Genomic DNA, 27,786 nt, shown 5'->3' with positions numbered 1-27,786 from the left:
CTTCTTTTGAAGAAATCCTACTTCTAAGGTAGGATGGAGAGTTATTATTTTCCATGTATGCAAGTTTTCCAGGTATCCTTGTATTGACCTTGGGTGACTTCGTAGCTTCAGCCAGACTGCAAAGGGGTCCTCTGCAGCACCTTCCCCAGCATTTTACAATTGTGCAGAGAATCCACAGTGATTTATAGAGTCTGATCAGTGGTCGTCTTGTCACAGTCCAAAGATACGCAACAATTTCATCAATCAACAAGCATTTATTAAGCTCCTCCCATGGACCAGGCATTTTGCTAGTGACTGGGTCTACAAAAACAAAAATGAACCAGTGTGTGCCTCAAGGAGTTCACAATACAGCTGAAGATGCCAAATGTATACATATGTATATTATATATTTGTATGTGTGTATATATACACACATATATACATACGTATATTATATATATGAATGCATGCATACAAACATATAGGTATAGATACATGTAGTTATATACAAAGTAGGTAGAAGATTTTATCTGGGTAGTATCCCAAAGAATTATTTGAAATGTTACTAGTAACTGAGGGGAATCAGGAAAGGCTTCATGGAGGTGTTTCTCGAACTGAATTTTGAAGGAAACCATATATTCTATCAGGTAGAGTTGAAGAAGGAGTATTATCCAAGCCTGGGGAATGGCCAGTGCGAAGTCAAGGAGGTGGGAGATGAAATGGCATATACGAAGAACAATTGAAAAAGCCAATTTGACTAAATTGTCATGCACATGAAGGGGAATAATTTGTGATAAGGCTAGAAAGGTCATTTAAATAAAGTTTAGATCTGATCCTAAAAGTAATATGGAGACAAGAACTCACTATTTGACAAAAACTGCTAGGAAAGGTGGAAAGCAGTTTGGCAGAAACTAGGTATAGCCAATACCTCACACTGTATACTGAAATAAGGCCAAAATGGGTACATGATTTAGACACAAATGGTGAAACCATAAGCAGATTAGGGAAGCATGGAATAGTTTGCCCATCAGACCCATGACCAAGGTAAGAATTTATGACCAAATGAGATAGAGAGCATTATGGAATATAAAATGGATAATTCTGATTAAATTAAAAAGGTTTTGCACAAACAAAACCAATGCAACCAAGATTGGAAGGAAAGCAGAAAATGGAGGTGGGGTGGGAATTTACAGCAAGTTTCTCTGATAAAGTCTTTATTTCTCAAATATATAGAAAACTGAGTCAAATTTATAAGAATATGAGTTATTCTCCAATTGATAAATGGTCAAAGGATATGAACAGGCAGCTTTCAGAAGAAGAAATCAAAGTTATCTATAGTCATATAAAAAAATGTTCTGAATCACTATTGATTAGAGAAATGCAAATTAAAACAATTCTGAGGTACCGTCTCACACCTGTCAGATTGGCTAATGTGACAGAAAAAGAAAATGATAAATGTGGGAGGACATGTGGGGAAATTGGGACACTAATGTACTATTGATGGAGTTGTGAACTCAGCCATTCTAGAGAGCAGTTTGGAACTGTGCTCAAAGAGCTATAAAAGCATGCATACCGTTTGATTCAGTATTACCACTACCAGGCCTATATTACAAAGAAATTGTTTTTTTTTTTTAAAAGAAAAAAAAGGAAAAGAACCTATATGTACACAAATATTTAAGGCAGCTCTTTTTGTGGTGGCAAAGAATTGCAAATTAAGGGGAATACCTGTCCCAGCAAACTCCCACCCTCCAAAAGAAATTAAAAGCATTTCATAGATGGAACTTTTTTTTATACTGGAAATCATCTCTTGGAAAGAGGTAAGAGGATGTTTATCCAATAATTTCTGGAGGAGGCGTTTATCTTCCCCAGCAGCTTCTTAAAGAAAAGGTTTAGGCAAGCAGATTACAGGTTTTTGCTTAGTACTTTATAGATAGAGATGCCTTGCATCTGTGAAATGGGCCCAAGCAGACATAGGACAGGGAGCCAAAAGGGATATGATATGCATTACACAGGAGGAAGGCAGATGTGTCTCCAAATTCCAGGATGGAAGAATGAAAAGATGAGAAGAAAAGCGTATATTACAGAAGCTTAGTTCAAGACTGAACTCCTCCAGGAAACCTCCCCAAACTTTTAAGTGCAATATGTTGTTGTTATTTTTATCATTATCATGATCTGAACTCCCAGCTCATCACTTATGCCCCTCATTTGCCAATCATTCATTTTATTGCTGCCTTGTACAGTTATGTTCTCTTGTATAACATTCCATTTCCCTTATTATACCCCAAGCATCACAGGAGGAGGAACCAATCTTACTCATTTGTATGTCCTGCCCTCCTCTGCTCCCAATCTCCTGTCCCATGTTCTTGACCCTGAGGACTTGACAGTCTTGAACAGATGCTCAGGAAATTTCTACTGATTGATTGACTGACAAAGTCGAACTCTGCAGGGAGGCTATATCTGCTGTTGTAAACATACATCTGGACGGAACTGTTGTCCCTACATTACAAGTTAGGAAATCATCCTTGATTTCCTTTGAGACACTCCCTACACCACATCGTCTACACCCATCCTCTCTGGGTTCTTGGGTGGTGGTGTAGATGTGGCTGGAAAAGCTGATGCATGAACCATGTGTTGGTCACATGGGATGGTTACAAACTCTCCTGAGTATTTAATTGTGGTCCTCCTCATCCTCACCATCTACATATTCAACATCTGCATCAATAGCCACATCAGTTACATCATTGTCCACATCACTGACATTATCACCTTGGGAGGATTTTCAGGAATGCTTGGAGAAGTGGCAATGAATAAGTATGAAGTCTTCTAAGTTAATCACTTATAAAGGCTAAAACAACTTGAAATATGTAATATCTGGCTTGTTAATTAAAAATTAGTCCTTTGACTTTAAAACTACATATCACACACAAGTATGTGTGTTTTGTGGTATGAGTGAAGGCATTGGATGCAAACATGCATGGACAGTAACATGACTAACCATAGATTTAGGGAGGCAAAGCGCTCCCTACTCTTTGCTCCCTCAGGGAGCATTTTTCCCCACTATGTTCTGGTAGGGCCACATACATCAAAAGAATGTAAAATCTTCAAAAATTTGTATTAATGAAAAACGGCTGACTTTATGGTCCCATAACTATGTTGTTGCATGAAATGGACATACTGTCTTGTCTAGTCAAGCAAGATGAAGAATGGAGACCACAAAAAGGTTTTTTTAAAGAACTGTATTTGGAGAAAGAACAGGATGAAAGCATGGTGAAGAATCAGACTTCTGGTACATGGGATGATGATAAATGATAAAAGTCCAAAGGCAGAGCTGTTCATTATATTAACTTGTTTCCTCTTCCAAAGAAAATGATGAGTTACATTCCTTGATGACTTGATATTCTAGATAAGAATGGAGATATTATAAGAGCACCTACCTACCCTTATTGAGGCAAGGTCGCATGGCTCAGATAAACAATATCTTTGAATACTGAAAGAACTGGGTGATGTGATTCCTGAGTCAAGGTTCATGATCTTTGAATGACCCTCGAGAGCCTCAGGATTGGAGAATGGCATATTTGTCCAAATTTTCAAGAAAGGGAAGAAAATAGATTCTCTCAACTCTAAATCAAGGCAATGAATTTTGATTCCTAGCAAAATTCTTTTTAAAATGGCAGCTCAGTGAAAATCTAGAAAATGAAATGGGGATAACAAAAAGCCAGCATGGCTTCATCCAGAACAGATTGTCAGATTATTCTTATTTCTTTTTTTGACAGTTATTAAACTGGCAGATCAGGAGGATACTGTATAGCTGGATCCCAATTAATGCAAATAATTAACCCCCCCAAAGTGGTCACATTATTAAAAATCACACTACATTATGATGGAATCAATGACCATATTTTACATAATTTCAACTTTGAATAGTGTAAATTTGAATTCTTGCAACCATTTCAGGGGTTCATTATTTATACCAGTTGGGACCCAGTTGTGTTTATAGTTTATCTAGCAAATAACTAAGCATTCTTCACATTCTTCCTGTGGAAAAAAGTGGAGAAATATGAACTAGATAATAATATCATCAGACAGAATTAGAACAGGTTGAAGAGACAAATTCCAAGGGAAGTCATTAACGCTTTTATGACCACTTAAAAGGACGTCTCCAGTTTAGTATGTCAGAGATCTTTGCTTTACCTTCTGCTGTTCATTATTATGATTTGAATAAAATAATACATGACATGCTTACCAAATTTGTGGATGGTACAAAGGTAAAATGAACACCTAACATCTTAAATGAGAGTCAGGAGTCAGGAAAGTTGTTAAAAGGATGAAAAATTAGCCCAACTTTAAAAACATGAAATTTAATGAGGTTAAACGTAAAGTGTTACACTGAGGTTAAAAAAATCATCTTTGAGAATATAGTATGAGGGAAATGTGACTATACAGCACTTTGAAAAAGATCTTAGGGTTTTAATTCAATCAAAGCTTGATATAAGTAATAGTGTGATATGGCAGCTAAGAAAAGGAAACATAATATTGGGCTCTAATAAGAGAGGCATAATCTCCAGAGAGGAAAAAAAAAGTGAGCAATAGCATTGTGTACTCTGCCATAGCCCATATTTAATGTTTTGTGTTCAATTCTGGATGACATATTGTGGGAAGGGCAGTGATAAACGGAAGGACAACAAGCTTGGTGGAGTACCTCAGTTTGGTGAGCAATTAGTTGAAAGGACTAGGGCTATATTGCCTGAGGAAGAGAAGCTTTTTTTAGGGACAGAGGGAGTGGGCAATAGAAGGATGATCAATATCTACATGGATTTGAAGAGCTGTCATTTGAAAGAGTGTTCAAACTTACTCTATTTGTCTTCAGAGAACAGAACTAGGAACAGTGGGAGAAAATTTTGTGAAGAGACAGATTTAAATTTGATATAAGGAAAATATTCTGAACGATTAGTGCCATTCAAAATAGAACAGGTTTCCTGAGGAAAAGTCATGGATTTCCCCTCAGTGGAGGTCTTCAAGCAAAGTCTGGATAAGGATCTTCCAAGTGTGTGGTAATGGGAATTCTTTTCTGGGTAATTGGACCCCTTCCAGTTTTGAAATTCAAAAGTAATAAGAGGTCCTCTGATGTCTGAGTTGGGATGTTCCTAGAAGGGTATATCTGAAAGTTGATCATAGTGGGATTACTTCAGTACCTAGTATTGAAGTACTCTTGTGTAGAGAACACTAGCCAGGTAATCAAGTGTATTGGAGTTGGGAAATCTGAATCTGAATTCTGTCTCAAACATTTTTTAGCTGTGTGACTCTGGCAAAGTCATTTAGTTTCTCTGTACCTTATTTTCTTCATGTGTAAAATGGGGAGATTGAACTCAATGATCTCCAAGGTCCTTCCCAGCTCTAAAAGTATAATCCTATAGATTGACCGATTTAGACATATGCAAGAAAGGGCAGCCAGGACTGGGGTGCCCTAGGAAGATATTTTCCTAGGGAATGAAGAGTTTGCGGTAGAGAGAAATAGGAAATAAGGCTTTCAGTTTTAGGGCATGGAACTCTCAGGGCCAGAACTTCAGGAAAGTTGCCCATTTGACTTTGGATGTAGGGCAGGAAAGAAGAACAATAGGAATGGAGGAAAAGTGTGTTCTAATCTAGGCAGAGTCTTGAATCTTGTGAAGGTACCATCTAGATAGAAGTTCTCGTTATAGAAGGGCTGTCTCAGAACTATAGTCCCATAGCTGAGTACCTCAGCTCTTTGTCCTCTCTGCTTTTCTCCATCTTGGAACTCAGTGACATCATCTGCCATTTTCTCCCTTACTCTGGTTTCTGTCTTGCCAAAGCCAACCCCAACATTAACTCTTGATTATATCCCCTCTTATCTCCTCTTTATTGTTCGGTTGTTTTCAGCCATGTCTGACTCTTTATGACCCTTTTGGGGGTTTTCATTGGGAAAAATATTGGAGCCATTTGCCATTTCCTTCTCCAATTCATTTGATAGATGAGGAAACTGAGGCAAACAAGGTTCAGTCATTTGAGCTAATAAATGTCTGAGGTCATATTTGAACTCAGGTCTTCCTGACTCCAGACCTGGAATTCTATCTATTGCACTACCTAGCTACTCCCTTACCTCCTCTAGAGAGGAGAGAATAAGCACTTATTAAGCACCTATTCTGTGCCAGGCTTTGCCCTAAATACTTCGCAAAATAGAAATAGGTGCTATTATAATGCCCATTTTACAGTTGAAGAAGTTGAGGCAAACAGAGGTTAGGTGATTTGCCCAGGGTCACACAGCTAGGAAGTGTCTGAGACTGGAAATGAACTCAGGTCTTCCTGACTTGAGGCCCAGAGCTATATCCACTGCACCACCAAGGTAACTCTTCCGGCAGACAATTCCTTACAACTATCATATTCTTTATCTCTTTTCTCATCAAATTCTCCCTATCTGCTGATTCCTTCTCTAGCCCCTATAAATACACTAGTCTTTTCCCCCTCTTTAAAAAAAATCCTCACTAGATCCAACCATTCCCCCAAGCTATCAGCCTACATCTCTCCTCCGTTTTATTAACAAAGAAAAAAAAAGGAAAGAAAGAAAAGAAAAGATATTTATACTCTGTATTTCTACTTCCTTTCCTCTCGCTTCTCAAGACAGTGTGATACAGTGCATTGAGTAATAGATTTGGAGTGACAAGGCGGGTTAAAAACCTGGTTCTGCTATATTGGGTCCTCCTATACCTGGGCAAATCATTGTATCTTTCCGGGCTTCAGTTTCTTCACCTATAAAATAATGGTATTGGACTCTGAGATCCCTTCTTTTTCAAGCTGGCATCTTCATGATCCTTTGCACTTTGGCTTCTGATCTTTACTCAACTGAACCTACTCTCTCCAAAGGCACCAATGATCTCAGCTGTCAGATCTGATGGCTTTTTCTCATTTTTCCCCCTTTTGAACCTCTATAACATCTGATTCTGTTGACCAACCTTTCCTCCTGGATATGTTCTCCTCTCTGGGTTTTCATGACACTGCTTTCTCTTGGTTCTTCTCCCACCTGTTTGACCATTCTCCCTTAAACTCCTTTGCTAGATCGTTACTGTAGCTTGCTCCCTAACCATGGGTGTCTTTGTCCTGGGCTTGATTCTCTACTCCCTCTATACATATTCTCTCTGCATGATCTTATAAGTTTGGAAGGGTTCAGTCATCACTTCTATGCAGGGTAGACCAGTACAGTTCCCCCAACTGTTGCAGGCTGACCCTAGACCTCCCAAAGCCCATGATTACTTACCAACAGGTGGAATTAACCAGGGCTGTAATGGGACCAGCCTTCCTCCTGTTCAGATACCACCAAGATCTCCCCTTCTCAATGATCATGGATCTGGACCTCTTTCAGCTCCAGGCTGATGGATGGACATAGTCCAGTAATACCACTTCTGTGGGCAAGCAATCACCAGCTAAAAATCCTTCCAGATGATAGGGGACCATTAGGCCTTATCACTTGCCCTTCCACTGAGCCCTAAGGACCATTCACTCTGTAGCTGGACTCTCCTATATTGTCTCTCCCAATTAGAAAGATGGTCTCTCTTTTCTATGTGTATTTCTAGTGCTTAGCACAGTGCTTGGCATGTATGTAGTAAGCACTTTCAAAGTGTTTTTCCATTCCATTCCATCCAGCATTAATGTCTCTCCTGAGTGCCAAGAACACTATTATCACCAACTATCTTATTGGACACTTTGAACTAAATGTCCTATAAACATTTCAAAATTAACATGGCTATAAAAGAACTTATTTCCTCACCAAACCCACTCCTCTTCCAAATACCTTGTTTCTATCAAGCGTACCACCATCCTTACAATGACACAAACTCTTATCACAAGTGATATCTTCAGCCCCTCATTCTGCTGTATTTTCTACATCCAATTAATTGTCAAATATTGTCATTTCTACTCAACACCAACTCTCAAATGTCTCCTTTCTACTCAGACAGCCACCACCCTAGTCTAGATTTTCATAACCTCTCACTTGGAACATGACACTAACCTTTTAATTGTGTCTCTACCTCAAATTTCTCTCTAATCTACACTCCAAAAACTTGCTAAAGTAAATTTAAGGATAGATCCGACCCTGTTGCTCTCCTATTCAAGAGTCCAGTGGCTCCCTACTATCTCTAGATTCTATTAATATAAACTCTTTTGTTTGTCATTGAAAAGCTTTCAAAAATCTTCTTCCAACTTATCTTTCCAGGATTACTATATACTGTGTCCCTTTGCATATTCTGTTATGAAGCCAAACTGGCCTTCTTAATGTTTCTCATGTGGTAGACTCCATTTCCCATCTTCATGCCTTTACATAATCCCCCATACCTGGAATGTATTCTCTACTCACCTCTGCTTCTTAGAATCCCTAGTTTCCTTCACAGCTCAACTTTTACAATCTTCTACATGAATTCTTTATCGAGCTTCCCAGTTTCTAGTGTCTTTCTCCCAAAAGTTCTATTATTTATGTGCTTATTTTGTGTATATTTGTATATGTACATTTTGCCTCTTCCTTACAGTCAAAAATTGTTTCTTCTTCATCATTGTAACTTAGCACCCACTTAATAAATGCCCAGTGATTGGTCAAATGATTGATGCCTGGAAGGAATGGTAAAAAGAAGCTGGAGAATGTCAAGAATTGTCTGGCATGCAGGACTTACCAAGCACATGCCTCAGGTTATGAAATAGACTTCTCCTCCCACTGCGGTCATATTTCATGGCCGCAGCAGAGCCCGAGGAGCCTCTATAAAAGGCGTCCTTGGCACTGGCTGCTCACACAATCAGCTTTCTCAGGAACTAGCTGCCTGGTGTCTGCAATCAAGGTAAGTGTTCCTTGGTCCAAGGGATGCACTTTGAACAGAGAGTTTCAGGAAAACTCTGAGAATCAAAAAGGGAAAATGGAAAGAGGGAAATAGGTAAGGAAGATGAAGAAAGAAGGATAAAGCTAAATTGTAGCAGAATGATCAAGAATATTAGGACTGAGTCAATCAGGGTGAGAAGGGAAGTTTGTGAGAAATAGAGGCTCATTGTTTGGATTTGTTCCAGACTAAATAAGAACCAGCTTAGGTCTCTCCAGAAAGCCACAAAATGGCTTGTTTCTGGGAGAGGGGAATGGGAGGGGGCAGTAAGTAGTAGTCTGAGTTCCAGGAAACTCTACCAATCATCTGGATGCCTAAGGATTTGCCCAGGGAGTTGTGAAGAGGCACTCTACACCACTCCTGGAACATGGTTAAAAATTTACCCAATTTTTCCACTGGTTTTACCAGTAAGACTAAGTTCTAGGCTGATAAAACATTAAATCCCAGTTTATATTTGAAAAAGCTTAATTAGCTATAAGGAAAATATTTCTAGTAGATTTGGGGTGATGATTATTATCTAAGATAACTCAAGTGCATTTTGTAGGTAGATCTGGGTAATCATTCTGGGTAAACGGACTAGCCACTGAAAAAAAAAACATTGATGGAGGTGTCCCAGGAGGGAGTGTGGGAAGAAAATCTTGTAAGAGGTAGGTCTAGACTGCAGACTTATTAACTGGAAGACAAGTCCATTCTCATGATGGAACCAAGCAGCCAGGTGGGGTCAGGGGAATGGAACCAAGAACTCTCCAAGAGTGCTCTTTGAGTTTGGGGGACTTGAGATCCAGGTTATTGTGAGTCCCACATGTGGGCAGCTTCTAGAAGGCAAGACAGCTGATACATTTGTCATCAAGTTGAATCCCTTTCATTATGAAAGAGCACACTGTGGTCCAGCTAGACATCAGCACTTTTGATAGAATGCGTTTGACTTGAATGAATGTGATGGGAGGTAGAGCTGGCAAAGCCTTGGCTCTGAACTCTCTTGATTTTAACAACAGTTTAGCCTTCTCTCCCTTACTATGCTTTCTTGGTACATGTTTGTAGAAGTTTGTCCTCCAGCTGATAAAAACATTACTGATTCAAAACTGAGAAAGGGCTTGAAAGAGGGTCAAGTAGCAATAACATGAGAGAGAAGGGCAAATGTCAAGAGTACTAGGAGGCTCTTGCAGGTAGGGGTTGGTCCCATGGATATTATAAGAGAAGGAATCAGGAAATTTCTGTTTTCCCTAGGTGCTATACACTCAAGGAGGCCTAGTTCTTTTACCTAGATGCTCTTTTCCTGGTGCCACTCCTACTCAAACAGACTTTACAGGAAGAAAAATTTCCTTGGTGTTTTTTTTCCTTCTGTATATGAATGAGTTCTTGGCCTTAGTTTGCTATCACTTGGGGCACTAATCCTAAATGGAAGCAAATCTTTGGTCTAGGTTTGATTTCTTTTTCCTATATTGTCTTTCAGGTTGAACTCCCACCAAGATGTCCTGCCAGCAAAGCCAGCAGCAGTGCCAAGCCCCTAAGTGCCCCCCTAAGTGTCCTCCCAAGTGCCAGACTCCCAAATGCCCTCCCAAATGTCCTCCCAAGTGTCCCCCCAAGTGTCCTCCCCAGGCTCCCTGCCCTCCTCCAGTCTCTTCCTGCTGTGGCTCTAGCTCTGGAGGATGCTGCAGCTCTGGGGGATGCTGTGGCTCCAGCTCTGGGGGGTGCTGCAGCTCTGGCTCTGGGGGCAGCTGCTGCCTCTTTTCCCATCACAGGAGATCCCACAGACGCAGGCACCAGAGGTCTGACTGCTGTGACAGTGGCAGTGGGCACAGCCAGCAGTCTGGGGGCTGCTGTGGGAGCTCTGGAGGCTGCTGCTGATCATCTGGCTTTCTTTACACCAAGAAGCAGTTATGTGGAACCAAGAGCCAATGACCCTACCCAAGCCTGCAGTTGTCCTCCCTAATCATTTGCCTTTCACCTTCCTGGGATGTTTTCTGTAGATCTTATTCTCCAGAAACCTTCATTAACTGTGTGCCTTGTACCTGTTTGGCCTCAGTTCCACTGTCTTCTCTCTTGTGGTCATTGACTATTTACAACAATAAACATACATTCATGGACTTCTCTTTCTGGTCATGATTATCTTTGTGTCTTTCTTGTCCCTGATCTTTCTCCATAGTTAGATGCCTAGAAACTCAGATTAACTTTTTAAAAGATAAATCCACTGTTCTTCATTCTCCAGATAAGTAGCTTGAGTTGGAAGTGTTTTACTTTGGACATATCTTACCCAGATCTTGTACTTAGGATAATAAAACCATAGATCAAGACTTGGAAGGGATATTGGAGGCCATATAACCCAACTCCCTCATTTTAAAGATGAGGACATGGAGGTTCAAGGAGTCAGAATGACTTGTCCAAAGTCAAAAAAAGTAGTAAGAACCCAAAGTCAGATTTGAACCCAAGTCCTTTGACCTGATTGCTAGATTTCTATCTTATGTTAATCAGAAGTCATTCATGAGGCCAGTAAAATCTTTCCTTCAACAAATACAGAATTATCCCTGAGCCTCCCTTTCCAAAACCATTATGGAGGGTTTTCAAATCTATGGTTTTGGGCAGCACTTACTGCTGTCCTAGACTTTCCATAGGACCTCTAAGAAGCAATTATAGAGTTATTTTAATAGTTACCAATTTATGATGTTCTCATAAAAATAAATTGACTTCTGGTTACCTAGGGATTGAGCTTCTTCTTTTTTGGTCAGCACCACAATTCCCAAATGCCCGTACTCCCACCAAGTCATTCCCATTCATCTTGGATCTGGAAGATTGCCCCTCCCCACTGCCTATATTGCTCACTTCTACTGATAGCAAATTGGATCAGGTCCCTCTTTGCTTAGAGTTCAATGTCCCCTTCAATCACACTGTAAAAATGACCTTGCCTTGATCTCTCTTACAATGGGCCTTGGGACTGAAGCTAAGGTCTTTAACAGGTCTCAGTGTGACTGAGGCAATGCCCATTCAGTAATTAAGGCTATCTAAGAAACATGATACTTATTTCATAAATGTGTGTTGCTTGCTTGCTTGATCTTATGTATAGACCCTGTCTCTCCTATGAGGCTGCAAACTGCATGATGTCAACCAAACCTTACTCATTTTTGTATCTAGCTTACCCCCACTCCTTCTACAAACCCCTCTGTACCACAAACCCATTGTACCTGACCTTGAGACTTGCAAGGAATAAGTTTTCATAGGCATCTGTTGATTGAGTGACCTAGTGGAATTCTTTAATGACACTGTATCTGTAATTGTCAACATGTATCTGTGATGATCTTAATGATTGCTGATGAGATGGGAAAGGGCCAACATGACATTCCCAAAACACATTTCTCTAAAAAGACCCCCTGGCATGGAAGTGCCCTGGGAGGTTGGCACTTTTATTAATTCCATTTTTCAAATGAGGAAATTGAGGTAGACAGAGATTATATAGCCAGTAAGGTGTACGAACCATATGTTGGTCATGGGAGATGGTCACAAGCTCTCCTGAAGTTAGCTGCCATCATCCTCATCCTCGTCCTCAATTTCTGAATACTTAACATCTTCAGCATCTGGATTAGCCACAATATCAGTTGCATCATCATTGCCATCAGCAGTAGCATCGTTATCTTGGCAGCTCCAAATAAAGATTCCCGGGAATGTTTAGAAGAGTAACTGTGAAAACATGTAAACCTCTCAAGTTCATCACACACAAATGGGCAAAACTCCTTTGAAGATATAAAAGCTTCCCTGTAATTTTAAATTAATCCATTGTTTCCTTAGTATTGATTGAGATGTATTTGAGTCTGTGTGTGTGTGTGTGTGTGTGTGTGTGTGTGTGTGTGTGTGTGTGTAATGTGGTGAGGGCTATGGATGGGAAGTTGGCTGGATGAACACATAGTTAGTCACATTTTAAAGAAGATAAATTCCTCTCAGCTCTGCCCTGCTTTATCTATCAACCACATTAAGTCTTGTCAAGGATACCCACATGTCAACAAATTGTAAAATTTTAGGAAAATCCAGAAAAATAAAAATGTCTGACTGCATGGCACCAGGTCTATGGTTTGTGGTATGAGATTGGTTTTAAGGCTTGTCTGGTTGAGCCAGGCTGAAGAACAAATAGCAAACTTTTGTTGTTTCCCATTGTTTTGTTCCACTATATTGGAGGAAAGAACTGGATGAAAGCAGGGAGAGTATCACTGCTTGAGATAAATGGGAGACTGAAGAAAAGGAATTGTTTAATCAATAAATAATTATTTATTAATCACCTACCATGTGCAACACACTACATTAGGCACTGGGATTACAAGTACAAAAAAAATACCTAATGCTTACATTCTAATTGAGGAGATAACAAATATACATTATATATATATATATATATATATATATATATAATATATATATATATATATATATATATATATATACATACACATAAATACAAAGTTAATAACTTTCTGGAAGGGAGGGAAGACAACAGCTTGGAATGCAAATATCACAAAAAATAAAATTAATATATAAAAACTAACTTGCATACACACATATGCTTATATATGTGTGTATATAGTGTGTGTATAGTAGTTTAAAACATGGCAATTTTATAGAAAAGGCACTAGTAGCTGGGGAGATGAGGAAAGACAGGTGGTCAGTCAGTAAACATTTATTAAGCACCTTCCATGTGCCAGACTGTGCTAAGCTCTGGGGATTCAAAAAAAGCAAAAGACAGAGGTTAAGTGACTTGCCCAGGGTCACATAACTAATTAGTGTCTGAGGTGGAATTTGAATTTAGATTTTCCTGACTCCAGACCCAGTGCTGTGTTCACTGTAGCACCCAGGTGTCCCTAGTTATGAGATGAAGAGAAGGGGAGAAGAGAGAACTCATATCAAATGACCTCAAAAAAATTGTTAGTAAAGTTGAATGCAATTCTTTTTTCAATGAAGTAAGAAGTAAGGAAGGTCTTTAGCTCCTCTGTTCTGTGCCAGTGAGATAAAGCTTTAGCTTGCATGACTCAAACAAACATGATGAATGGCTTTTGGATAGTACTGTAACAGCACCTTGCCCCTTTGTTGAGTTCTTGTCCCTCATGAAGCCCGGTGTGAACACCGAGACAAGTCAGTGATCTTTAAAAGATCAGGAGGAACAGCAGAAGTGCCACAGAACTGGATAAGGAGGAATCTCTCCCAACTCTCAAAAAAAAAAAAAGAGAGAAGATAATGGAGTCTCTAAACTAGATCAGTGAGTTTGATTCACATCCTTCATAAAATCTTTTAATGCATTATTAAAGAGATTTTTAAGTAGGATCTAGAAAGGGAAGTAGTGATCACGAAAGAGCGTGGTGGCTTTGCCAAGAATAGACCATGTTAAATCTAACAAGGCAATTAGTGGTACCACAGTTCACAGATCGCCAGGCCTGGGGTCAGGAAGACTCATCTTCCTGAGTTCAAATCTGGCCTCAGACACTAACTAGCTCTGTGACCCTGGGCAAGTCACTTAACACTTAACACTTCAGTTTCTTCATCTGTGAAATGAGCTGGAGAAGGAAATGGCAAACCACTCCAGTATCTTTGCCAAGAAAACCCCAGATGGTCACAAAGAGTCAAATACAACTGAAACAACTGAACATCAACAAGTTAACTACTTACTTTTTTTCCACAATATTACTGAACTGGGCACGCTCTAGATATAATTTAAACAGGTTTTAGCTAAAAATTTGCCAAAGCACATTATGCTATTCATGGGGGAGGAGGGAAATGAAGAGGTATGGACTAGCTGGATAGTACAATTATGTGGAATTAGGCATTGAGAAATTAGACACGAAACACAGTCATCAACATTTTGATTTCTGTTTAAAGGAAGGTCTTCAAAGAAACGCTCCAGGACCTGGGCTTGGCCTCAGGCTTTCTAACCTTATTATTAGTGACCTGGATGAGTCATAGATGGTATCTGGAAGGAAGAGCACACACTAGATGATAAACTTAATAGCAAAAAAGATCTTGGCAGGCTAGGACCGTAGGCCGAACTTAAAAAGCTTAAATTTGATAGAGAGAAATGTAAATTCTTACATTTCAGTTCCAAAAGTCAGCCTCACAAGTTGAAGTTGGGGAATGCATGACTAGACAGTAGTATATATGCAAACAATTTGGTGGTTTGAATTGACAGTAAGATCAACGTGAGTCAGAAGTGAGATGGTATAGTGAAGAAAGCTTGCACAATCTTGAGTTCCATTCAAAAAGATGTTTCTGGAAATAAGTTTGTAATGAACCTTGAAAGGTCACTTTTGCCCATGTATTACAAAGCCCACCAAGGTATGACTTCCATTATTCATTGTGGTTTCTATGCCTTTTTATGATATGTATAAGGATAAGTTGACTTTTTGTAACTGCAAATTCTCTCCTTCCTCTAAAGAATGTAAATAATATTACTTGCCATAAAACATGATTAGCCACATTTATACATAACTATATTATTCATAATGAAACCCTTTTTCCCAGGCTAGGATATTTATGTGTTGGAAATTCATTCCATTCTCCCCTTTAGAATCTGAATTATCATTCATATGTTGGAATTCTTACGCGGAACCCCAAAGAAAGGCAGGAGAGGGAAGCATTAGCACCTCCAATTAGGAGGCTCTTGATTCTCACCTGGGAGAACAGCTCAAGGAATTCCCAATATTAATAGCATAAATGAGAAGAAAAACTTGTTGGGAAGACTCATGGTCCCATAAATTGACAACTATCTTGTATCCTGTCTTCCTTTCTTTCATGTTCACCCCCAAAACCAAATGAGAAGGTTATAATTTCTTAGATAAGTGTTAACCTGGGCCCAAAGTGCCACATGGACATTGAGATCAGAGTTAAGATCTTCTATATCCTCTATATCTCCTTTTCTCTCTCTCTCTCTCTCTCTCTCTCTCTCTCTCTCTCTCTATATATATATATATATATATATATATATATGTATATATATACGTATATATATACATATATATGTATATATATACATATATATATACATATATATGTATATATATACATATATATATATATACGTATATATATACATATATATATGTATATATATATACATATATATACATATATATGTATATATATGTATATATATATATATGTATGCATGTATATGTATATGAAAGCCAATATTCTTATCCTCCCCGTTACTCCATTTCAAAGATCTCAAAGTATAGATCTGGAAGGGGAGATAGCAGATAATACCCAAAACCCCTTTGATCCTCAGCCTGGAACCCCTAAAAAAGAGGGAACATCTTTAACACATATCAGAGATTAGACTTCAATACAGGAAAATTGGAAGGTCATTGGTGGAGCTGACATTCCTTTGAAGCACTACCCCTCTTGACTCCACTGTCTCCAGCTCTCCTTAGGCCTTGGTCCTACATAAAGAATATACTTTATTAAATCTCATTTGATCATGTAAGTCTTATATGGGAGTCTTCTCTTTTTCCAATCTCTACTGAAGAAAATGAATTATTCAATCATTCATTTGGACAACTAGGTGGTACAGTGGATAGAATGAAGGGAAGTTAGGAAGACCTGAAGTTAGGGAGACCTGAGTTCAAATACAGCTTCAGACACTTAGTAGCTGTGTAACCTTGGGCAAGTCACTCAACCTTATTTGCCTTAGTTTCCTCATCTGCAAAATGAGCTGGAGAAGGAAATGGTAAACCTCTGTGGTATCTCTGCCAAGAAAACCTCAAATGGTAGCAGATTAAAAATTTGAATTCAAGAATATGTTGCTTTTAGGAAACACAATAAAAATGAAAGATACACACAAAAATAAAATAAAGGACTGGAGTAAAATTTATTATTTAAAAAAAACAGGGATGGTAATCATGATCTCAAAGTTAAAGGTAAAATAGATTTAATTAAAAGATGAAAATAAGAAAACTACGCTATGTGTCTGTCACCAATATCATTCAATATTGTTTTAGACCATTTAAAATAACTAAAGAGTATAAAACACCCAACAGTATACCTGCCAAAACAGACACAGGAACTACATGAACATAAACATAAAATATTTAGTCAGATTTTAATAATTGCAGTAATATTTATTGTTCATGGGTAGGTAAAGCTAATATAATAAAAAAAATTTCAATTTTACCCAACTAATTTATTTGTTCAATGCCGTCTCAATTAAATTACTCAAAAATTATCTTATGCAAAATGTCAGGAATTTCAAAGGAGCTGGGGGGGAAAAGATGTAAAGGAAGGAGATTCAGCAGCATCAGACTATATTATAAACTACATTATAAAAGCAGAGTATTGTTGAAAATATTGTAAAATAGATAATTTTGATTATTTTAAATTAAAATTTTCTTGTATAAATAAAACCAATGTAGCCAAGAACAGAAGATTGGAAAGAAATTGGAAAGAAACTTTCACAGACAATCTGTCAGATAGGATGTGAATGTGTTCAAATACTGCTGTGGTGTAGGAAATGATGAGCTAGATGATTTAGAAAAACATGAAAAGATTTGGATCAATGAAGGAAGATGCAATCCATTGGAGGTCTTAAAGCAAAAGCTGAAAACACACTTGTCTTGTATGAAGTGAAGGGAATTTTTTTCAGTCATGCTTTGAACTAGATAGCCACTGGGGATTCCCTTAGTTCTATGACTTATTATGAGTGAATCAGAGGTTCCTCTGAAACTCATTCTTGGGTGTTTCTAGGGAGCACTACTGAAAGATGGCCATAGTGGAACTGCCTAAATTCTTAAAGGGCACTATTGTGTAGACACCACCTAAAAATAGACCAGTTGACTTAGACATATGAAATAACAGGCATGCAGGGCTGGGCTCCTGAAAGGGTAATCAGATGCATATTCAGGGAAGGGATAGGTGGTGATAGGGCAGTGAATAGGACCTTTGGATTCTTAAGAAAGGATGGATCTCTCCTTATCCTGACTTCATTGGAGGTTACCAAGCTGCTTTGGGGTTAGGGTAGAGATCTAAGACAGTGGAAGGCAGGGTGGAGCATGTCCCAATGAAACAAATGAGGCAAAGACCTCATTTGTGTAAAGACCCCTAAGAGATAGACCGATAAACAGACAGGCAGACCACTTGGTCATTGAGAAGCAAATTCAGAATGATGATAACCAACTGGGAGTCATGAGAGAATGAGGCTGAAGAATGTCAAGAATTACCTGGCATATGGAAATTACCTGGCGCATGCCTTGGGTGTGAAAGAGCCTTCTCTTCCCACCAGAGGTGTGTTTCAGAGCAGCAGAAGAGACAGAAGAGCCCCTATAAAAGGCATCTCTGGCACTGGCTCCTCACACAATCTGCCTCCTCAAGGACCAGGAGATCAGTGTCTGTGATCTGGTGAGTGTTTCACAAACCAAGGCAAGGCTTCAAAAGAAGGCATTTCAGGAGGAGACTTCAGAGGAACAAAAGAAGGAGGAGAGAGAGATTGGAATGGGAAGGAGAGATGAAAAAAGGATCAAGGCAGATAAAAATAGAGAGAACAAGCAGAATGAGAGGCTAGGTTTGTGATAAATAGACGTTTGTTTTCTTTGGATTTCTGTTAGTCTAGGTTAAGCATGGATGGAGTCTAAGGGGAAGGTGAGCAGTTGTGGTCTGTCCCAGAGACTTGGAAACCTAAGGCTGCACCCAGGCACTCATGGGAAACTTGTTCTTCCATCTAGAACAATTATGTATATGTATATGTATAGAGAATAGAGATTCTCTGTAACTTGCCTATATACACATATATACATGTGTGTATAACACTAATATATTGCTAAAATGTAAAACTTTAGATTAATTTGAAATGACATGAGGCAAGCTCAGACATCTGTATTTTGTGATAGCCTTTGGGTCATTCCTGATGAATATTAAAACAATTGTTGGTTTGGGATTGAGAAAGGTGAAAAGCAACAGAGAGTGAGGAGGGTGGGAGGTTCAGGTGGTAGTCACCATCTGGCAGTAGCATGACAAAAGAGGACAAATCCTAAGGATGTTATGGGTTTGAGCTCCAAAAAAAGACAGAATCTGTGAAGCCTAAATATTCTTCACTAATGGCCAGTTCATGGCTTCATATTCCAACTCAAAAACATTTTACTAAAGGAAACACTTCCTTAGGTCTGCTTGTTTGTTTTGGGGGGAATTTTTTCCTAGGCGATGGGGTTAAGTGACTTGCCCAGGGTCACACAGCTAGTGAGTGTTGTGTGTCTGAAACCAGACTTGAACTCAGGTCCTCCTGATTCCAAGGCAGGTGCTCTATCCACTGCACCACCTAGCTGCCCTGCTGAGGTCTGTCTTTTTTTAGATAAGAATGGATTCTATGCATTAGTCGTCATCACTTCATCCATTGATCCCAAATGGAAATAAACACTTAGCCTGGGTTTGATGTTTCTTCTGTATTGCCTTTCAGGTTGAACTGCAGAAATGTCCTGCCAGCAAAGCCAGCAGCAGTGCCAGGCCCCTAAGTGCCCCCCTAAGTGTCCTCCCAAGTGCCAGACCCCTAAATGCCCTCCAAAGTGCCCCCCTAAATGCCCTCCCAAGTGCCCTCCCCAGGCTCCCTGCCCTCCTCCAGTCTCTTCCTGCTGTGGCTCTAGCTCTGGGGGATGCTGTGGCTCCAGCTCTGGGGGGTGCTGCAGCTCTGGCTCTGGGGGCGGCTGCTGCCTCTTTTCCCATCACAGGAGATCCCACAGACGCAGGCACCAGAGGTCTGACTGCTGTGACAGTGGCAGTGGGCGCAGCCAGCAGTCTGGGGGCTGCTGTGGCAGCTCTGGGGGCTGCTGCTGATTGTGTGGTTCTCTCTACACCAACAATCCACAATACAGAAACAAAAGCCAGTGAACATCCCTCAGACTGTGACAGCCTTTCCTTTCCAACTGCACATCTTGCTCTCCAGAAGCCATTATTGACCTTATCCCTTGTATCTGCCTGACATCTGACTCAATTGGTCATTGACCATTTGCAACAATAAAACATAAAAGATGATCTTCTTTATGTGGTGATGATTGTTTTGCCTCCAATACTGGACCATGCTCTTTGGTCAGGTATCTAGAATCTCGAATTTTCTGGTTTAAGAGACAGTCATTCTTTTTTCTCTCTGGATAGGCTGTCAGAGTTGGCAACTCTCATTTCTAAAAGAGCAGGAATTGACCTCATGTTTGATATGCCATAGGAATCAAATTTCACTGAAGAGTCCAATATAATCTGCTCTGCACCTGATAGAGTTATCACAGTTCCTAAGTGTCTGGGATCATCAAGGTGGGATTTCAAATCAATCAATTAAGCAGCAAGGATTTGCATATACTTGCTAGACTCTAGGAACTGTGTCAGCAATGGGAATACAAAAACAAAAAGGAAACATTCCCTGCCCTCAAGGAAGTCAGTCCTGCTGGGGGAAGCAATGTGTAAATAAGTAAGTGGGACTACATAGAATGTGTTAGATAAAGCAGGTAATTGGGGAGGATGGGCAACAGGAGCCAGAGAAATCAGGAAAAGCTTCATGTACAAGGTGATGCTTGGGCTGATTCTTGGAAAGAACACTGGATCCTAAGAGGGGAAGGTGAGGAGGGAGTGCATTTCAGGTATGCGAGATAGCACATCCAAAGCTATGGGGACAAGAGATGGAGGGTCAGATGTGAGGAAAAATAGGAAGGCCTATCTGGCTGGACCAAAGGGCACACAAAGGGTAGTGATCCACATAATAAACCTCAAAGGGAAGGTTAGGAGTACCTTCTGAAAGGCTTGAAAAGTCAATGCAGAGTTTACATTTTATCCTGGAGGCAATAGGGAGGTGCTAGACTTTAAAGTGTAGGGGAAGTACTGATCAGCCCTATGTTTTAGAAAATTCATTGTTGACTGAGTGGAAGAAGGATTAGAGGGAAGGGATGAGCTGAAAAATCAATTAAAGGGCTATTATGATATCCCAGGTGATAGGTGATGAAGGTCATAACTAGGATGGCGGCTATGTGAGCAGAAGAAAGGGGACAGATGCTAATGATGCTATAGAGATAGAAATGACAAAATACCCAGGAATCAAATGGATGTGTGAGGTGAGAGAGAGTGAGAAGTCAAGGGTAACTCAGAGACGCAAACCTGAAAGACTAGAAGGATGGTGGCATCTTTGTATCCCTATTGCTTAGCACAGGGCCTGGTATACAGTTATCATTTAATGCATGCTTGCTGATTGACTGATTAATTGGTGCCTTCAACAGATAGATGGAAGTTCTGAAGATGGGTGTTATTTTGAGGGAAGAGTTCTACTTTGGACATATGTTGAGTTTGAGATTTCTATTCTATTTTGAAGTGTCTAATAAATAGTTAATGATATGGGCTGGAGGTCAGGAGAGATACTGTCGTTATTTGCTGTTGTTCAATCATTTCAGTCATGTCCTCCTCTCCCTGACCCCATTTGGGGTTCTCTTGGCAAAGATAATGGAGAAGTGGTTTGCCATTTCCTTGTCTAAGAGATATTCTCAGGCTGGATAGAGAGATCTGGAAATTACATGCAAAGAGATGTTAATTGAAATGATGAGAACAGATGATGTTACTAAGTAATAAGATCTGGGCAACAGTAACTGCTCTCCTACTTCTAATGTGGGATAATGGAAGCAGAGTGGAGCAGTAGAAAGATTGCCAAAAAAAAAAAAGTCTCAGGACCAGAGTTCAAATCCTGGCTCTGTTATTAGGCAAGTCATTTAACTCCTCTAGGTCACTGTTTCCTCATCTACAAAATGAGAACAGAGGGCTAAAGAATCTCTCAGTTATCTTGAGCTCAACTTCTTTGATTTATCCTTCAATCAATAATTCTGGATTTATGAATGAATGAATAAAGCATTTATTAAATATTTACTGTGTACAAGCACCATGGTAAGTGCTGCTAATACAAAGAGAAAAGTAAGACTGTCTGTCTCTATTCTCAAGGATTCTAATGCCAGAGATAATACATGCAGAAGGTTTCGGCTCCAAGTCAGCTAGAAAGACCCCACGGTCCTTAGGGTAGAGTAGAACAGCAGGTGGATGACAACGCTCAGTGCCCAGAGAGCTCTCTTAGGATATACATCACAGCCAAGTAGCCCATCAGCTTATATGAAATACACTTCAACACTAGAGTTCCAAACACTGAGAAAATCACAAGACTTTTCCCTCTAACCACCAACAAACCCCCAACACAAAACAAAACTAACTCTATGTATATACATATATGCATGCCTCTATGTATGTGTATAGCTATAGATATCAATTTTAATTAAATATTTTATTATTTTTATTTTTACATCACCTAGATTTCCCCCCTATATCTTACCCTCTTCCTCCCAGACAGCCATCCCTAATAACAAAGAATTAAGAGAAAAATATTCATCATAGCTGAACGATATATTTAAAAATCTGACATTATATGTAGTGTTCCCTATCCAAGGACCCCAACCTCTGCAAAGGAGTGAGGGATTCTTCTCATTCTTTTTTTTTGGGGGGGGGGAGCTAAACTTATTCTTCATAATTTTGCAAAATTCAGTTTTGATGATTGACTTTGTGATTGTTCTTTTTATTTACATTGTTGTGGTAGAGAGGCATCCATGTGTATAAAATGCTATGCCTGGAGTCAGGAAGTCCTGAGTTCAAATCCAGCCTTAGACATTTATTAGCTATATGACACTGCACAAGACACTTAACCACTATTTGCTTCGTTTCCTCAACAGCACCTACCTCCCAGGGTTCTTGTGGCAATCAAATGAGATAATATTTGTAAAATACTTAGCAGAGTACCTGGCATATAGTAGGCACTTAATAAATGCTCATTTTCATCCTTCCTTGTAGTTGTGCATACTGTTTTTCTGGATCTGCAGCTAGGTGGCACAATGGATAAAGCCCTGGCCCTAGAGTCAGGAGGACCAAGATTCACATCTAGCCTCAGATACTTAATAGCTATGTGATCCTAGGAAAGTCACTTAACCCTGTTTGCCTCAGTTTCCTCATCTGTCAATGACCTGGAGAAAGAAATAGCAAACCACTCCAGTATCACTGCTAAGAAAACTCCAAATGGGGTCATGGAGAGTCAGACAAGGCCAAAATGCCTCAGCACCAACAAAGAGTCAGCTAGGTGGTAGAGTAGATAGAGCACTGGAGTCAGGAGGACCTCAGTTCAAATTTCACCTCAGACATTTACTAGCTACATGGGGCCTGTCTCAGTTTACTCACTAGTAAGGTGGAAATAATAATACCCTCTACATCTCAGAGTTGTTGTGAGGATAAAATGAGACAATATTGGTTAAGCATTTGGCAAACCTAAAAGTGCTATATAAATGCTAGTTATTATTATTGAGTCTTTTCAGGCTTCTCTGTGTCTATCTTGCTTGTTATTTCTTAGAACACAATAATATTTGACGATGTTCTTGTACCACAATTTTAGTCAGTTCACAACTGATGGGCATTTACTTTGTTTCTAGTCCTTTGCTGCCATAAAAAATATTGTTGTAAACATCTGAGGTCTTTCTTTTCATCAATGTCATCCTTGGAGTATATACCTAGTATTGGTATTTCTGGGTCAAAGGACATGGACATTTTAGTCATTTAATTGGAATTCATTCCAAATTGCCGTCCAGAATGGTTGTACCAATTCGTAGAGGCAGCAACAATGCATTAGTGGACCTTTCTTTCCACACTCCTCCCACATTGAGTAATCCCATCCTTTCTCACTCTTTTCAATTTGCCGGTTGTGAGATGAAACATAAGCATTGTGTTGATTTATATTTCCCATATTATTAGTGATTTGGATCATTCCTTCAAATGGTTGTTAGTAGTTTGTGATTTTTCTTTGGAGAACTGTTTGTCCATGTTGTCTGACCACTCATCTATAAAGGGAAGGCTTTGTATAAACAAAGATGTTTCTTTCTAATTGATAACATCTCATGCAAACTGTACAAAGTACCTTTCATACTCAACCCTATCTTTTCTCTATCTTAGCAGTTTCTAAAAGAAAGTTTCCTCAAAGAGGCTTTTGTTCAGTAAGCTGTTTCATATTTGTAAGAAGGTCCCAAGAAGATATATAAATCACCAGAAATATTACCTAGCACAGAGGGCAATTCTCCAGCTTTATCCCAAGGTGGGAAAGGAGAATGATGAGCAGTAAAAGAAAGAATTCATACTAAACACACACTTAGCTGAAATCCTACCTGTTCCATGTGTCACTCCAGAACTTATTGATCTCTCCCACCTGTGAATTCCCATCTCTCATCATTTGCAACTCTCATTTGACTACTATTTACTTACTATCCTGGGATATTCCTTACAATTTGTTACCTTGTGTGGTTATTTATCTTCTCTTGGTATCTTCTCTGTGTCGCTAGAATGTAAGCTCTATGTGAACAGGGAACAAACATTAGTTATCTGTGTGCATTGTCCCCGACCCTGACCCTAATGCCTTACCTGAGACCTTACACAGAATAGATACTAGTAAATATTTGTTAACTGATTGGCCAACAGTTGAATTTTCCAAGGACACTGTACCTGTAATTGCCAATGTGTTTCTATGGTGATCATTATTTTTGCCTTCCAACTGAGGAGGTGATAAAGGAGTAGAGTAATGTTTCCATGATTCCCTATCCCAAGAACAAACTCCTATGGTCTCGGGTAGTGGCCATAGATGTGCCTGAAAAAATAGGCATATGGGGCAAGTGTTGTTCACAGTGGAAGATCAAAAGTTCCCTTGGATATTTTGTCACCATCATCTTCATCCTCATTTTCACCATCTACATACTCAACGTTCTGGGTATCTGTATCAATATCAGTAAATTACATCATTGTTGCCATCATTGGCATCATCACTGTTTGACAAATCAATCAAGGATTTCTAAGAATGCTTGGAATAGCAACAATGAATAAATACTAAATCTTCCAAGTTAGCCACTTGGAAAAAGACCAGCCTCCTTTGCATATGGATTAAAAAGTAGTCCTTTATGTTAATGACTCATATGTTTGTGTATGTGTGGGTGATGTGGTTTGGGTGAGGGCTTTGAATGGGAAGAGAGCCATATTAACACATGATGACTGAAAGGTTTAGGTATATAACACACACACACTGCCCTTCTTCTTTCAGCTCCAAGATGTCCTATTAAGCCCTGATGGACCCTACGTGTTAATAAAATGTAAGATTTCAAGAAAACTCAGACAATAAAAAATGATCAACTCCATGGTCGCAGATCCATGAGTTGTGACAGCATGTAGGTACAACGACTTGTTTGGTCAGACCAAAATGAGGACTGGACACTATCATTTAAATGTTTTTGTTTGAACTCTGTTAGGGAAAAGAACATGATGAAAGCTTAGATAGGACCACTGCTTAGTGTAGGTTGGATGCTGATAAGTGATGATGATGGGAAATCAGAATTGCTTATTATTTTGCCCTATTTCCTCTGTCAATGATAATTATCTTTGGTTTGAAAGGGAAGAACAACAATTGAGAATGGGGAATTTATACCTAAGATAAGTCAGGAAACAATACAAGAGCACTTAGTTCAAACTATATAGCCCAGGGTAACAGGAAGAACTGGCAGATTTGAGTGCTGAGACTGTCAATGATCTTGGAAATGGCATGGAGAATAGTACAGGTACCGTAGGGTTGGAGAAGGAGAAATGTTTCCCAAATTTCAAAACAGGTAAGAGAATGAAGTCTGTTGTCTATGGTCTCATTCAAATCAGTTAATTTCATTCCTGGGAAGTTTCTGTAATTACTGAAGGGATAAGGGGTGAAATCTGGAAAAAGAAGTAATTACAAAGAGCTCGTATGGTTATATTAGGAATAGATCATGTTATGATCACTTTATGTACTTTTAAAAAAAAACAAGGTTATTAAACATGTGAAATTAAGGAATGTTCTAGATATGTTTCAATTTTAGGTAATTATTTGATAAAGTTCCTTGTAGTATTCTTCTGGGAGGGAAAAAAGGAGAAATTCAGAGTAGCAGTACTATAATTTGATAGAATCAGAAGGGCCCAGGTAGCCTGACCCAAGATCTAGTCAGTCGTTAGAATGTTGCAATCACCCTAGAAAGAGATTTTCGGTTTAGTGCCCAATGATCTGCTGGGTTTCTGCTTGTGGTTGACCACAAGCTCAAAATGAGCTTATTGTGAAGTATAATACCAAGAGAGTCAATGTCATTGACTCCAGTTACAGTTTTCAAAATAGGAGGGTAATAGTCCCATGATGCTCTTGCATCAGTCAGATCTTGGTTCTGGGGACCAAGTGTCAGGAAGGACATTAACAATTTAGAGAGTGTTCACTTAGGGTGAGGAGACTGGTAAAGGGCCATGAATTCATGCTACATGAGATTCAGTTGAAGACACTAGAAATGTATACCCTAAAAAACGGGAACTCGGGAAGAGCAAACTTGCTAGCTGTCTTCAAGTATTTTAAGAACTGTTATATGGAAGGTAGATTAGACACATTCAGTTTGGTCCCAGAGAAGGCAATGAGTTGCAAAGATAACAATTTACTATCTTCTTTCACATATTCTTTGTGGCTAATTCAGGCTATCTGCACCCAGAAAAAAGAGCTTATAAATAGAAGTATTTGTAGAATGATTTTACATATGTATATATACATAGTTGTGTCTAATGGTAACCATCACTGGGGGGAAGGGAAGAAAAAAAGGGGGAAAAAGAAATTTCCATGATAACTTTATTATATATGTTAAAGGAAGAGCAAGTTGTACATAATAGATTCATGGTTTTGTGTGCAATCATCTTTTCTATTATACTATTTTAAGGAAATTCTTGTCTTATTCCATAAATTAAAAATAAAATAAATAAATAAATTTCAAAAGATAACAATTTACATATGGTAGAAAGAACAATTTCCTAATAGTACAGTTAATATAAAGAAGAGGTTTCCTTGGAGAAGCAGTAGGTTATCATTGTAAGTGTTCAAACAAAGACTTTTCCAGTACTACTTTTCTAGTACATGGTAGAGGGAATTCTTTTTATGTATGGTTTGGACTAAATGATCACTGAGGTCCCTTCTAATTTTTTACTCTGTGACTTTATGTGAATGATTCATTATTTTTGTTCAGTTGTGTCTGACTCTTTGTGACCCCATGGACTCATCCATGGGCTTTTCTTGGCAAAGAAACTGGAGTGGTTTGTCATTTCCTTCTCCAGCATGGCCCCATTTTACAGAGGAGGAATTGGTAAATGTGGGTTAAGCGACTTGCCTAGAGTCACACAGCTAGTAAGTGTCTGAGGCTAGATTTGAACTCAGATTTTCCTAACTCCAGTGTGGTGCTCTATCCACTGTACCACCTAGCTGCTCCTGAATGATTCATAAACTCCACTGAGATACAGTTTGGAATGTTCAAGATGGAGGAACAGAACTCTGATAGGTGATTATAGTAGAATTTTGCCTTGGTACTGGCAGCTCTTGGTATCAGTGCAGCTCTGTTGTGTAAACTCTACCTAAAAATAGACCTACTGACTTACACATGGGAAAGCACAGGCATGAAGGGCTCAGTTCCCTCAGGGAAGAAACAGCTACTTTCCAGGAGGTGGGTGGCTGGTGATGGCAGTGAGATAAAATAGAACCTTCAGAGTCTCAAGAAATGCTGGATCTCTCAAGAAGCACTGTCTCAACAAGACAGTGGGAAGAAGGAAGGAGTCGGTCCCAAGTTGGGCAAATACTTCAACTACCAGTAGGCACTATATAGATCTGCCACTTGTAAGAAAAGCATCTTCAGAATGACAATGGCCTAACTGGAAGTCATGAGGGAATGAATGAGGTTAGGGAATGTCAAGAGTTGTCTGGCACGTGGGACTTGCTTGGCACGTGCCTTGGGTTGGGAAAGTGTCTTCTCCTCCTAGCACTGTGTCTCCTAGCAGCAGCAGACCCTGGGGATCCCTTATAAAAGTTGCCCTTGCCACTGGCTCTTCATACAATTGGCCTGCT

This window comes from Phascolarctos cinereus, unplaced genomic scaffold, assembly GCF_003287225.1.
Source record: "Phascolarctos cinereus isolate Bilbo 61053 unplaced genomic scaffold, phaCin_HiC Scaffold_5;HRSCAF=322, whole genome shotgun sequence".
NCBI classification, from domain to species: domain Eukaryota; kingdom Metazoa; phylum Chordata; class Mammalia; order Diprotodontia; family Phascolarctidae; genus Phascolarctos; species Phascolarctos cinereus.
The sequence above is the reverse complement of the archived record's forward strand: the minus strand, read 5'-3'. Positions refer to the sequence as shown.